General features: G+C 36.0%; 1 long non-coding RNA gene across 1 annotated transcript; it reads right to left on the bottom strand.

The window, feature by feature from the left end:
- Window positions 1–1,271: 1,271 nt before the first annotated feature.
- LOC107512673 lies at window positions 1,272–5,799 on the bottom strand. The gene is made up of 3 exons (XR_001597365.2): window positions 5,695–5,799; window positions 2,977–3,031; window positions 1,272–1,396 (listed from the first exon to the last, which is right to left on the bottom strand). It is a non-coding gene; the product is annotated as an uncharacterized LOC107512673 (long non-coding RNA).
- Window positions 5,800–14,364: the final 8,565 nt, after the last annotated feature.

The raw sequence follows: 14,364 nt of genomic DNA, 5'->3' as shown, positions 1-14,364 counted from the left end.
TCCTAGAACATCACAAAGCAAAGTATAGAAAAGTTACCTTTTCTATACTTTGGAACTGAGAAACAACAGCTAAACTCCTGCAGACTATCACAGTGGCAATTGGCTCAAGTAACCTGTTATTTGATTTATCCAATGCCATGAACAGGATCCAGTCTCTTCTATAATCCTCATGCTTATAATTGTTCTCATACCCCTGAGACGAGAGATGTGCTACAGCCATAGTACATGCCAGAGCCTCAGTTTCCCCCATACCTCATCCCAATTAACGCTGAATAAAAGCCTTAGTGATTCCGGGGCTACTGCAAGATGGAGTTATTGCCACCTCCACTTACCACCAGGATCTCTATTGGCATCAGACTGGGGATAAACACAGCGCCAAAATCTGATCCCAGGGTTATTTCTGGTTCCAACAGTCTTAGCCTGAGTGCTCCAGAGCATAGAGCTTGAGGAAAACACTTATATGTTACTACTTTATCTGGGAATGCAAGCCTAGGAGTGAAGGAAAAGTGGAAGGAGGCAGGTATATAGGGTGAGCCAACACAAGGTATATTACTGAGTAGACTACCACCTGGTTTCCAACAAACTCATTGTTTGATCTTGCAGGATACTAAGAGTCTATAAACTGTGTTTCAAGACAGTCTGTAGCATGGAGAGAGAAAAGAAGGGTGGATCATTTTTCTGCTGGTTCTCATCTCCCTTTGTTCTAAGATTCATTCTCTGTGATTCTCTTTAAGATCTACTTTCCTGCAATCCTGGTATAAATGCACAGTGCTGAGCCTGTCCTACGGCATCTCATGCCCCTGTAGCAGCAGAAGCACCCTAAGGTCACATGTTTTGGGCAAGGGACAAGCCACTGTCTGATTGGAGTGAGCTGTCGCACATTCTGGACGGATCATCACGGGAGCAGCTAAGGAGGAAAATAATGAAAAGGAACCCAGTGAAGCTGAAAAGATCCAAGTGATATCTGTTACAAACATCATTTATAACAACTAAAGATGAGAAATAACTCAAAAGGCTATCAGTAGGAGAATGAATGATTAAACAAGATACATATAAAATTATGCAGCTGTAAAAAAAATTGATTTTTTTCTTTATGGAAAATTAATAAAATATATTATTGAATAAAAAAGAAAGCTACAGATGAGTATAATATGCAAACTTTCATTAAAAAGTAGGAAATGATACTCTATATTTATATCTATTAGTATATGCATAAAGAAATTCTGAAATGATACACTTGAAATTAAGAACAGTACTTACTGATGGTACAAAGGTAAGAATTGGGTTCGTGGGAACAAGTATAGGAAGTCACTGTAAAATGTCCTGTGCTTTTGGGCCTTGAAGACCGTATGAGCTAAGCCTTCAATAGAAGAAGTTTGGGGAGGAAAGAGAACACCTAGAAAAACAAAAAGGCTATACTACTTATTTTCTTACAGGCATAAAACTGTGAAATAGACAAAGATAACAATGATAATAAAAATTAGTAAAGATTTTTAACAATCCCAGACTTCGTTCTTCAAAAAGTTAAATAAATAGTGAGAGTAACAAATAAAAGAAAATAAATAAAATACAGAATGAGAAATGGGATAAAAATGCAGACATAATAATATAAATAAGGGTATGCTAACAAATTTGAAAACTTAGATGAAATGGAAAAATTCAAAGAAAAATATGATGCTTAAATTAAAACAAGAGAATTTGGAGAAAACACTAAGAATTAAAGAAATTGAAACTATAGTCAGGCCTGCCCTTCTCCCCATTCCACTCCCAAATTATCCCAGGCTTCAATGGCTTACAGTGAGTTCTTCCTAAAGAACTCATAGAAAAGTTAGTTTCTATTTGATACAAGATTTCCTAAAGCTGCCCAGATCTTTTCATGAGACTAATGACATTTTGATTCCAAAAATGTGAGGATAAATCAAGAAAAGAAAAGTATAGACCATTTCTCTTATAAATATAAATGCTGCCTTCAAAATACAAGCAAAACCTGACTACTTAATACCTCCTCAATAATCCAAGTTACCATTATCTCTCATCTGGACATTTTGCAACAGAGTATCCCACTGCCATCTATTCTCCACAGTGACAAGAGTGTTTTGTTTTCCTTCGTGTTTCATGTACGACGCACTCTCTCATTTCTTTCAGATATTTGCTCGATATCTCTTGATAAAAGAAGATAGTATCTTCTTTCACATCTCCATCGCTCTATTCCTTACTATGCGTTATTTTGTTTTACTTACTTCTACAAGACATATTATGTATTGCTTTGTTGATGTTTTATTGTCTGTCTCTACACTCCAGAATTAAATTTCACGAGAGTAGGGATTTTGTTTTGTCACTACAGTTTTCTCTGTACTTAAAAAAGTGGTTGGCACAGAGTAGACACTCAAATATTTGCTGAGGAGTAGCATTTATATATGTGCATGAAAAGTAATACTGCATACTGTACATTATTTTCGTATATATAAAAACCCCAAAATATGCATATGAATGATAGCCACCAAATGTAGGAAAATGTGATCAGAACATGGGGTAATGTTTTATTTCTTATGTTGAGAGATAAGTGCATGGGTATTTGTTATTTTATTTTCCTTACCTTTTGTAGGTACCTGAATAGTCAGTGTGTTAATGGTCAAGAATGTAGACTCAAGAGTTGCTTTGAACTGAGTTTGAATTTTTTCTTTGCCATTTAGAAGCTGTGTGACTTGAGAAGTGGCACTTAACCTCTCCGGGCTTTCTCTGTAACATGATGATAATCACGGTCACCTTATCACTGAATATATGTAAAATGCTTGGTACATAATCAGTGCTAGGTAAGACCTTCATTATTTCCTACTCTTGAGTTCAAATTCAACAGAGGATTCTTTCGTAAGCAACAAAATAACAACAGTTCTCTTGGCATGATCCATCCTTGTATCTTAATGAGCACAGTATAGAGGAAAGAGGCATATTTATATTTAAATTTTGACCACTTACTAGGTATGTGACCCTCAGCAAGTTATTTTCCTTTAGCCATCTTCAGTTACTTCTCCTGAAAAACAGGAAGAATAATTTACTATTTTATCAACAAACATTGACTAAACACTTACTATATTCAAACACATGCAACAATGTCTAACATATAATAGACTAGCTATTATTTTTGTTGCACAGAACAAGGCTAAGTCTTGTGTATTAAAGATAACAATTACATAGACCCTATTCTTAAGGGACTACTATCCTAGTAGTGGAGGCAATCTGACACTTAGATAAATTATAATGCAATGTGAGAAGTTCAACACTAAATATAGCATAGAGAAGAGAGCATTTAAAATATGAGAGTCCAGTAGGTGCCCCGATAACACAACTCACTGGAAGCCTCCCTCTTAAGTGCCAGTGGAAGTTGTCCATAGAAGGATGCTAAGTGCTTTTGTCTTCTGCATCCTCCTTCTTTGTGTCTCCAGTGGCCTCCACTGGTGAAGTTCAGTATCGTGCCAGTTGTCAAGGGAGAAATGTCCAATATTACAAGCATAGTAATGAAGGGTGGATTTTGAGCAGAGAAACAATAGATTGATAATGATATAAAGTAGTAAATCCATATTACATTAAAGGCAAGTAAACTAAATGATTCAATTAAAATGCAAACATGTCAGACAATTACAACTAAGTGCTATTTATAAGAAATACATTTAAGAAATAAGGACGTGGAAGATATAAAAACAAGGGTTTATATTTCAGCTACTAGGAATAAAGAAAGACATTTCATTATGGTAAAAAGTTCGATTCACAAGAAATTAAAACAAATTAAAAATTGTATGCATCTAATAACAGCCTCGAAATATATAAAGCAAAATTTAAGAGTTACAAAGTTAAATGAACAAATCCACAATCCTACTGAGAAATTGTAACATACATTTTTCAGTAACTGATTAAATAAGTAGAAAAAATCAGTAAGGATATAGATTTATGGGATCATTGCAATGATAGGCACGTAGATTAATGGAACCACAAAGAGAACTCAGAGGCCTACACATGTGTGGACTCTTGATTTATCACAGAAGTAGCACAAGAGTGAGGGGAGAGATCTTTTCAGAAAACATTGTTGGGATGAGGAAAAGCACTTAAAATAAAGAAAAGCTTTGATACGTTAGACAAATATTAAAATTATGAACTTCTGTTCATCGAAAGACATCAGTAAGAGATTAAAAGACAAGATACAGAATGTGAGAAGTCATTTGCATAACAATTTATATTATACATACTAACCAATAGATCATATCCAGAGAATTATAAAAAAGACAGACAACTTAATTTTCAAAATTTTAACAGATATTCTACATAGAAAGAAATCTGAATAGCTGATAGAGGTGCTCAATCTTACTAGTAATCAGAGATGTGAGTTTAAGCTAAATGAGATCTATATACTCAGTGAGATCTCTATACTTTTAGCTAAAGCTAAAAGTCTGACAATACTAAGAGTTCATGAACAGTGATACAAAAGCAACTTTAATCCACTGCTGATTAGAGTGTAAATTGGTGCAAACACTTTGGAAAAAGTTAGACATCACCTAGCAGGAATGAGGATACATATGTTCTATGACCCAGCAATTCTTCTCCTAAATATATACTCTACAGAAATGCAGACTTAGATGTAGCAAAAGACATGTACAAGAATTTTCCTTGCAGCATTTTGTGTAATGGCCAAATAGTGGAAACAAATTAAATGTTCATTAATGGTAAAGTAGATTAAAAATGAAAATATGGCATATTTATTTAATTGAATATTATACAGAAACAAATTAACTACAACTCACATTTACAATATGGGTAATTTACAAATAATGTGATACGTAAAAGAGGCCAGCTAGAACAGATTGTATGTAAAGTGCAAAATCAGGCTAAATCAAACTGTAATGTTTACGATGCATACTTAAGCGGTAAAAAAGAAAAAAAAGAGGAAAAAAGTAAGGAAAAGCAAGACAGTATTAAAATTCAAGCAAATGACTACCATTAGTGGGAGAATGGGGTTCTGACTGGGTGAAGCAAGTAGGGATTTCTGGGGTAATAGCAATATGTACCCTAATTCTACATCTGGATGATAGTTGCGTGAATGTTTGCTTTTAAATACTTCATTTGGCTGAACATATGATTTTGTACTTTTCTAAATGTGTTATGTTTCATAATAAAATGGCTTTAAATATAAAAAGAGGCAAACAAATAATCCTAACGTGGGTGAAACATTGTGCTGGGTATTTGCTGTTTGTTCTCTCTTTTAATTCTGACAATAATACTATGAGAACAGTTTTATAGTATTGTCATCTTCACTCTAGAGTATGCATCATATTTTTGTCATCTTTGCCTTCCAAAATCTAGCATCACACCCGGCATATGATAAGCACCCTATATCTTTACTAGCCTGGGGCTCAGAGAAGTGAAATGCTCCTTTTCCAAGGCAGTGTAATAATTCACAAGGAGTGGAACCCACAAACCCGTTTTTTGAGTCCAAGCTTCTTCCAGCTGCCACGTTTGCCTCTCCACATTTCTGCTGTGGCAGACAGAAGCTCTTCTCAATTCTGGTCACTGAATGCACACACAGCTATATAAAAAGACCTATTTCCAATCATGGACTGCGAATAGATTGCAAGATTAAAGGCATCTAGAAAATAGGGAAGAAGAAAAAAAAAGCCATGGTAGGACAAAATGGAAATAACACACCTTTTGCTGCTGTGTCGTTAACATCAGACAATGGACCAGCATCCCCTCTTCCAGGCAAGAGGCACTGTCTTGTTGTACTAAGCAAAATATCCATGAGTGTCATTCTGGAAGCAGAAGAGATAATGTTAAAATTGTTGTTTTAAAATACTTTGAATTTCCCCCTTTTCCTCCCAGAGCTCACAGTATGTTTAACGAGTTCATCAGAATGTCATCAAAAAGTATTGGTGTAAAGATTATTTGAATACAGTTATACGGACTTCAGACCTAAGTCTCTGGACATTTTAGCCATTATGGAGATAACAAAAATCTGTTTCCTACTGGTTCTGACATATAGAAAGCATATATAGATGTCTAGAAGGATGAAAGGGTTTTACCCTGTGTATTAACAGTGACAAACTCAGCAGGGTCTCAGAAGGAGAAGCTGAGTTCTAGGGACTCTCCTAAGAAGGGGAGTTTTCAAATTTCAGGTTACAATTCATTAGTGAATCCCAAACATTTTGAAAAAAATGAAATAAAATACATCAGAAAATACTGGAGCACATTGCTTACAGTGAGAGTAAGTACTGTTTTGTGGAACTATCTTGGTGTGTGGATACAAGCTCCTTTTGAGTTCCTGGACCCAGTTCCAACAGCAGGGGGCTTCCCCACACACCACCAAGCTATTCTCTGCACACCAGCTGGGTGTCCAGCAATTTAACTCAATTCTGACACTGTCTACCAGGGCATAGGGTCAGATCCCACAGGTTTGCCCCTAGCCCCCCATCCTAATCAGACACCAGTCGCAAATCCAGGTTACCTGTGTTTCTGACAGAACGGCTGTAGATCGGAGGTTCCCATGACCTTCCTCGGGTGTTATTAATTTACTAGAGTGACTCACAGAACTCAAAAGAAATATTTTACTTATTAAATAACCAGTTTATTATAAAAAGATGTAACTCAGGAACATCCAGATGGGAGAGATGCATAGGACAAGGTAAGGGGAAAGAGTGAGGAAGTTCCATGCCCTCTCCAGGTGCACTAATCTTCCCAAATCTCCATGTGTTCACCTGTCCTTTTGTTTTTTTTCTAGAGGCTTCATTACATAGGCGCGAATATCTCATAGGCTGTTAGTGATTGATTCAACCACCATCCCCTCTTCCCTCCTAGAGTTGGATGGGAAGAAACTGAAAGTTCCAACCCTCTAATCACATGCTTGGCTCCACTAACAACCAGCTCCCACTGTCAGGTGCTTTCTAAAAGTCACCTCATTAACATAACTAAACCTACCTTTATCACTCTTCTCATTTAGGCAATTCCAAGGGGTTTATAAGCTCTGTGTCAGAAATAGGATAATGACTACATGTATATTTCTTTTTCTTTTCTTTTTTAAACACAAAAATATTTTACATTTTACTTTATTTTTATTTTTCCCCTCCCTCCTCCCCCCTTCTCTCTGGTAACCACTAGTCCATTGTCCATGTACATGAGTCTCTGTGTTTTTGTCCTGTTCATTTGTTGCTTTTAGGTTTATATCCCACATATAAGTGATATTATGTGATTTTCAACTTTTTTGTCTGGCTTATTTTGCTTAGCATGATTATCTCAAGGTACATCCATGTTGTTGCAAATAGCGGTATTCCATCCCTTTTTATGACTGAGTAATATTCCATTGTATATGTACCACAGCTTCTTTAGCCAATCATCTATTGTAGGACACTTAGGTTTCTTCCATGTCCTGGCCACTGTAAATAATGCTGCTATGAACATTAGTGTGCAAATATCTTTTCAAATATGAGTTTTCAAGTCTTTGGGGTAAATACATAGTAGAGGAATTACTGGATCATATGGTAGATCAATTCTTAATTTTTTGAAGAACCTCTATAATGTTTTCTATAGTGGCTGTACCAATTTGCAGTCCTACCAGCAGTGTATGAGGGTTCCTATTTCTCCAAATCCTCTCCAACATTTGTTATTACTAGTCCTATTAATTATAGCTCTTCTAACAGGTGTGAGATGGTATCTCATTGTGGTTTTGATTTGCATTTCCCTAATAGCTAGTGATGTTGAGCATCTTTTCATATGTTCGTTGGCCATTTTTATGTCCTCTAGGGAGAAGTGTCTGTTCAGGTCCTCTGCCCATTTTTTGATGAGATCATTTGGGTTTTTTTGTTGTCGTTATTGAGTCATATGAGTTATTTTTATATTTTGGATATTAGACTCTTATCGGAGACATTGCTTGCAAATGTATTCTCCCATTCGATGGTTGTCTCTTGACCTTGTTGATGGTTTCTTTTGCTAAGCAGAAGGTTTTTAGTTTGATGTAGTCCCATTCATTTATTTTTGCTTTTATTTCTCTTGGCTTTGAGGTCAAATTCATAAAATCCTCTTTAAGTCCAAGGTCCTTGAGTTTAGTTCCTACGTTTTCTTCTCTGCATTTTATTATTCCAGGTCTTATATTCAGGTCCTTAATCCATTTTGAGTTAATTTTGGTTTGCGGCATAGACAACAGTTTCATTCTTTTGCAGGTGGCTTTCTAGTTTTCCAAGCACTATGTATTGAAGAGATTTTCTTTTCTCCACTGTATATTTTTGGCACTTTTGTGAAAAATTATTTGTCCATATAAATATGGGTTTACTTCTGGACTCTCAATTCTGTTCCACTGTATGTCTGTGTGTCTGTTTTTCTACCAATACTGTGCCGTTTTGATTATTGAAGTTGGGCAGAGTGATGCCTCCAGCCTTGTTCTTTGTTCTCAGGATGACTTTGGCAATTCAGGTCTTTCATGCTTCCATACAAATCTGATTTTTTTGTTGTTGTTGTTCTATTTCTTTAAAAAGTGCCGGTGGGATTTCGATGGGGATTGCATTAAATCTGTATAACGCTTTAGGTAATATGGTCGTTTTAACCATGTTGATTCTTCCAATCCAAGAACACAGAATATCTTTCCATTTCTTTGTCTCTTCTTTGATTTCTTTTAATAGGATCTTATAGTTTTCATTGTATAGGTCCTTCACATGTTTTGTCAAATTTATTCCTAGGTATTTTATTCTTTTTGTTGCAATCGCAAAAGGAATTATTTTTTCTATTTCTTTTTCTGACACTTCATTATTAGAGTATAGGAATGCTATGGATTTTTGGACATTGATTTTGTATCCAGAAACTTTACTGTATTTTCTTATTGTTTCTAGTAGTGTTCTTGTGGAGTCTTCCGGTTTTTCTATATAGAGAATCATGTCATCTGCAAATAGTAACAATTCGATCTCTTCATTTCCTATTTAGATGCCCTTTATATCTTTCTCTTGCCTGATTGCACTTGTTAGGACCTCCAATATTATATTGAATAACAATGGCTATATGGACAGACTTGCCTTGTTCCTGTTCTTAGAACAGGCGAGGGTTTTAGTTTTTCACCATTAAGTATCATGTTGGCTATGGCTGAGAGCTTGTCATATATGGCCTTTATTATATTAAGGTATTTACTTCTATACCAATTTTGTTAAGTGTTTTGATCATAAATGGGTGCCGCATCTTGTCGAAGGCTTCTTCTGGGTCTCTTGATATGATCACATGATTCTTACTTTTAATTTGTTTATGTGGTGTATGACATTAATTGATTTGCATATGTTGAACCATCCCTGTGCCTCTGGGATAAAGTCTACTTGATCATGGTGTATAATCTTTTTAATATGTTGCTGTATTCTGTTCGCTAGTATCTTATTTAGGATTTTTGCATCACATGTGTTCATGAGAGATAGTGATCTGTAGGTGTGTGTGTGTGTGTGTGTGTGTGTGTGTGTGTGTGTGTGTTACCTTTACCAGGTTTTGGTGTCAGGGTAATATTGGCCTCATAAAATGAGTTGGGATGTATTGCCTCCTCTTTGATATTTTGGAAGAGTTTGAGGAGAATAGGTATTAAATCTTCTTTGAATGTTTGGTAGAATTCACTGGTGAAGCCATCTGGTCCTGGAGTTTTACTTTTTGGTAGGTTTTTGATGATTGTTTAAATTTCCATACTGCTGATTGTTCTATTTAGACTTTCCAGTTCCTCTTGATTCAGTCTAGGAAGGATGCATTTTTCTAAGTACCGATGCATTTCTTCTAGGTTATTAAATTTGGTGTTATATACTTTTTCATAGTATTCTTGTATGATCCTTTGTATTTCTGCAGTGTCTGTCGTAATTTTCCCTCTTTCAACCCTGATTTTCTTTGTTTGTGTCCTCTCTCTTTTCTCTTTAGTGAGTCTAGCCAGGGGTTTGTCAATTTTATTAACTTTCTCAAAGGACCAGCTCTTCGTTGCATTTATTTTTTCTATTGCTTTTTTGTTTTCAATTTCAATTTCATTTATTTCTGTTCTATATTTGATTAATTCCTTCCTTCTGCTGACTTAGGCTTCATTTGTTTTTCCTTTTCTAGTTTTTTAAGATGAAGCGTTAGGTTGTTTATTTGGACTCATTCTTATTTTTGGAGGTAGGCCTGTAATGATATGAACTTTCCTCTTATGATTGCTTTTGCCATGTCCCAAAAGTTTTGATACGTTGTACTATCATTATTATTTGTTTCTACGTATTTCTTGATCTCTCTTTTTATTTCTCCTCTGATCCAGTTATTCTTCAGTAGTATGTTGTTTAATCTCCTTATATTTGTGGTTCTTTCCTCTTTCTTTTTACAGTTAATCTCTAATTTCAAAGCATTATGATCAGAAAATATGGTTGGTATGATTTCAACCCTCTTATATTTGTTGAGGCTATCTCTGTGTCCCAGTCTTGATCCTTGAGAATGCTCCAGGTTCACTAGAGAAGAATGTAAAAATAGCTGTTTTAGGATAAAAGGCTCTGTAAATGTCAATTATGTCTAGTTAATCTAATGTATCATTTAAGGATATTATTTCCTTATTGATTTTCTGTTTGGATGATCTGTCCATATCTGACAGTGGGGTATTTAGGTCCCCTACTATGATAGTGTTTTGGTCTGTTCCTCCCTTTTGTTCTGTTAGTAATTGCTTTATATGTTTCAGAGCTCCCTGATTCGGAGCATAGATATTAATAAGTGTTATGTTTTCTTGGTGCATGATTTCCTTTATTATTACGAAGTGTCCCTCAGTATCTTTCTTTACATTTTTTTTGAAGTCTATTTCATCTGATATTACTATTACTGCTCCCACTTTTCTCTGAATGCCATTTGCTTGAAATACCATTTTTCACCCTTTCACTTTGAGTCTGTTTTTGTCTTTGGAACTGAAATGTGTCTCCTGGAGGCAGCATAAGCTTGGGTTTTGTTTTTGATACATTCTGCAACTCTGTGCCTTTTTATTGGCGAGTGCAGTCCATTTACATTTAGGGTAATTATTGAAATATGAGGTCTTCTTATAGCCATTTTATATTTTGCTTTCTGGTAGCTCAATGTTTCCATTGCTTCCTTGTTCTTGTGTTTCTGTTTTCTTTATTTTGGTTGATGTGGGTTTTCCCTCTGGTCCTTCTTGTTTTATGTTACATACTTTGGTTCTGAATCTTTGGCATGTGGTTACCATTACAAATATGAAAAGGATAGTTATACATATATAGTCGTCCCTTTTCTTCTGTGTGTGCCTTATCTCCATTCTCCTTTGTGAATTTGGATCTTTGAATCCTCCCCTTTTGAGTCAATGTTGTCTCAATTTGTCCCTATATAAGCTGAACATTCATTATCATCTTGCTATAGCAAATCACTTCTTATTTTAAGTTTATAATACCTTGTTCCTAGGAAGAGTTGCACTCCTCTGCTTTTATCAGCCTGCCAGTCGCCTTACTCCTAATTATGTATTTTTTTTTTTTGTCATTTTGTTTTAGGTGAGCGTTTAACCCCTTACAGTATTTCCTGTAGTGCAGGCTTCGTAGTGGAGAATTTCCTCAATTTTTGTATGTCTAGAAAGGTCTTTATTTCTCCTTCATATCTGAAAGAGAGCTTAACTGGATACATTATTCTTGGCTGGTAGTTCCTTTCATTTAATAGTTTAAATATTTGATTCCACTGCTTTTTGGCTTATAAGGTTTGTGCTGAGAAGTCTGACAATAATCTAATGGGGTTTCCTTTATAGGTTATCGTCTTCTTTTTCCTGGCTGCCCTGAGGATTCTGTGTTTATCGTTGATTTTTGATAATTTTAATACAATGTGTCTTGGTGAAGGCCTTTTTGGGTTGAGATAATTGGGTGTTCTGTTGACTTCTTGAATTCCAAGCTCTAGCTCATTCCTTAGATTTGGGAAATTCTCATCAACTATTTGTCTGAAAATGCTTTCTAATCCTTGCTCCTTTTCTTCTCCATCGAGAATTCCTATTATTCTTTTATTTCCTCTCTTGATGGTATCAGCTAGTTCTTCTATTTCTCTTTCATTATTTTTCATTCTTCGGTTTCTCTCTTCTTCCTTCTGATTTATTTCTAGATTTCTGTCTCTGATATCACTGATACTTTCCTCTGTTTGGTCAACTCTATTTCCCAAGCTTGTTATTTTATTTTCAACTCTTGCAGTGTGTTCTTTATCTCCAGAAGGTCTATTCAGTTCTTTTTGAGTGTTTCAATGTCCTTGCTAAAGAACTCATTCTGCTCGTCCAGTTGTTTTTACAATTCCTGAAATTGTTGATATGACTCGTTTTGGATCTCACTGAGTTTTTTCAGAAGTACCATCTCTGTCATTTAAGTAGCATATTTCTATGTCTGTAAGCTTATTTTCTGGAAATTTTTCTCTTTCTTTCCGAGATGCCTTGTCACCTTGGTTGTTCATGGTGTTTAATGGACTATTTCTCCACCTGGGCATTAATGGAAGTGTGTTCTGCTTCCCCCCGCTCCCCCCCCCCGAAAGATTTATTATATAATGGACCCTAGCCTGTTGCAAAGAAGGTGTTTTTCTTTTGGTTTCCAGTAGGTGGCATCTAAGCCCCTTGGATCTCTACTTTATATAAAGTCTTAATAGTGTCTTTTTTTTTCCTTATAGATGTTCAATTACACTTGCTACCCTCAGTCTCAGTTCCTGTCAGTGTTAGTGATAGTTTTGGTAGCATTTGCTCAGATCCCCTGGGACTCCATGGTAATCGGTCTTAGAGAGCATGAGAGGAAGGGATGGGGGCTGTGGTTCTGTCTCGATTTTGCAACCGCAGCTAGTAAAAATCAACTGTTGTTTCTCTGCTGTCCCCGCTCTTCTGCTGTCCCGATTTCTCTGCCTTCTGCCCTGATGACTGGTCACTGCTGCCAGCCGCTTGGAGCTCACAGCACTCCCAGGCAGGGCTGCTCGGGGAAGTTGCAGCACCCTCTCCCCACCCCCTCCTCCTACAGGGAGCTCCAGCTTCTTTGTTTCTCTCTGTCTACTGCCTGACACCCAGGGTTCTGACCTATGGTAACTCTTATGCACAGATCCCACACTCAGACATGCTAGTGTGCAGTTTGGGTGTTTTTTGTTGAGTTTTAGATGTTCAGCTTAATGTCGTTTCAGGGGGAGAGATCTGAGGACGTCTCTCACTCTGCCATGTTTTGCACATATATGTTTCTTATTATAAATCACAGTATCACACATGCATATGTATGTGTATATATCTATAAATTTGCATCTACTGAGTTGTGATATAAAATGTTTTTTTAATGTATACCATGGCAAAAATATGGCTAACCTCTCCTCCCTCTGCTTTAGATGGTATTTATCGTCTATACTCTGTAAGATTCATGTTAAAGTCCTATAGTTATAAGTGCTGCTTTGTGACTGATTGAAAAAACTCAGATTGAACAAAAGAAATATTGATGTGAATGATACGCTATAGTTCACAGCCTAATTCATCTGAATTAGAAACTAGATAGTGACTCAGAAGCAAATGGATAACCAGCTGACGACCAGCATGAGCTAGAAAATCCATTGACATTATAAAGTTAGAGCAAGGAGTAATTCCACACTGTTGTTTTAATCTGGTCCAAAGTCAACAAAGGAAGACAGCTGAGCAGGCACACTGAAGACTAACACCAGCCAGAACCAAACAAGTTACCAACTTTCAGTTACAGACGGCCGACTGAAAAGCTGAATGAGAAAGCAGAAACTATTTCGTGTCTTCTAAATATGTTTCCTTATGTACAACTGCTCTTATTTTAGTGTTCTCTGTTTCTCTCTGTCCCTAATGGGACACGGATTAGTTTCATTTTATATATGAGATTATAAAGGTATCTCAACTCAGAATAGTTCTCTTTTTGGCATAGTGATCTTATATATCAAATTATTGTGGGTATATGAAAAAAGAAACCCTTTAATATTATTAAAACAAAGAAACAGAAATGCAGGGGTAACCAGAGGTAAATCTGCCCTGACAGACCATATAGGAAAAAAAAAGTCTGGCAAACCAATTATTTTTCCATTGCTTCAGTGCTCAAGAACCCCTGATATTTTAGCTTCACACCTCTCTGCCAGCTCTTTTTTTTCCTCAAGAAGCTAACAATAAAAGAATTCTGATGTGAAAATAACCACTCTCTAAACTATCTGTTTGGTATATTTGAATTTTCTATTATTGCAAATGATGAAAATGAAAACAAAACTATATTCAATTTTTACATCTGTGGTAAGCACTGCTTATCTATTGGCCCAAAGCTTTAGTATAAATGTGAAAGCATACATGTATGCTATGAAGAAGACTTATAAAATGATTTGGTAGAGGCGAATAGGAATAAAGACATTCTGCTTGTG

This window comes from Rousettus aegyptiacus, unplaced genomic scaffold, assembly GCF_014176215.1.
Source record: "Rousettus aegyptiacus isolate mRouAeg1 unplaced genomic scaffold, mRouAeg1.p scaffold_m13_p_2, whole genome shotgun sequence".
Classification (NCBI taxonomy): Eukaryota; Metazoa; Chordata; class Mammalia; order Chiroptera; family Pteropodidae; genus Rousettus; species Rousettus aegyptiacus.
Note: the sequence above shows the minus strand (reverse complement) of the source record. Positions and strands in the feature narration are given on the sequence as shown.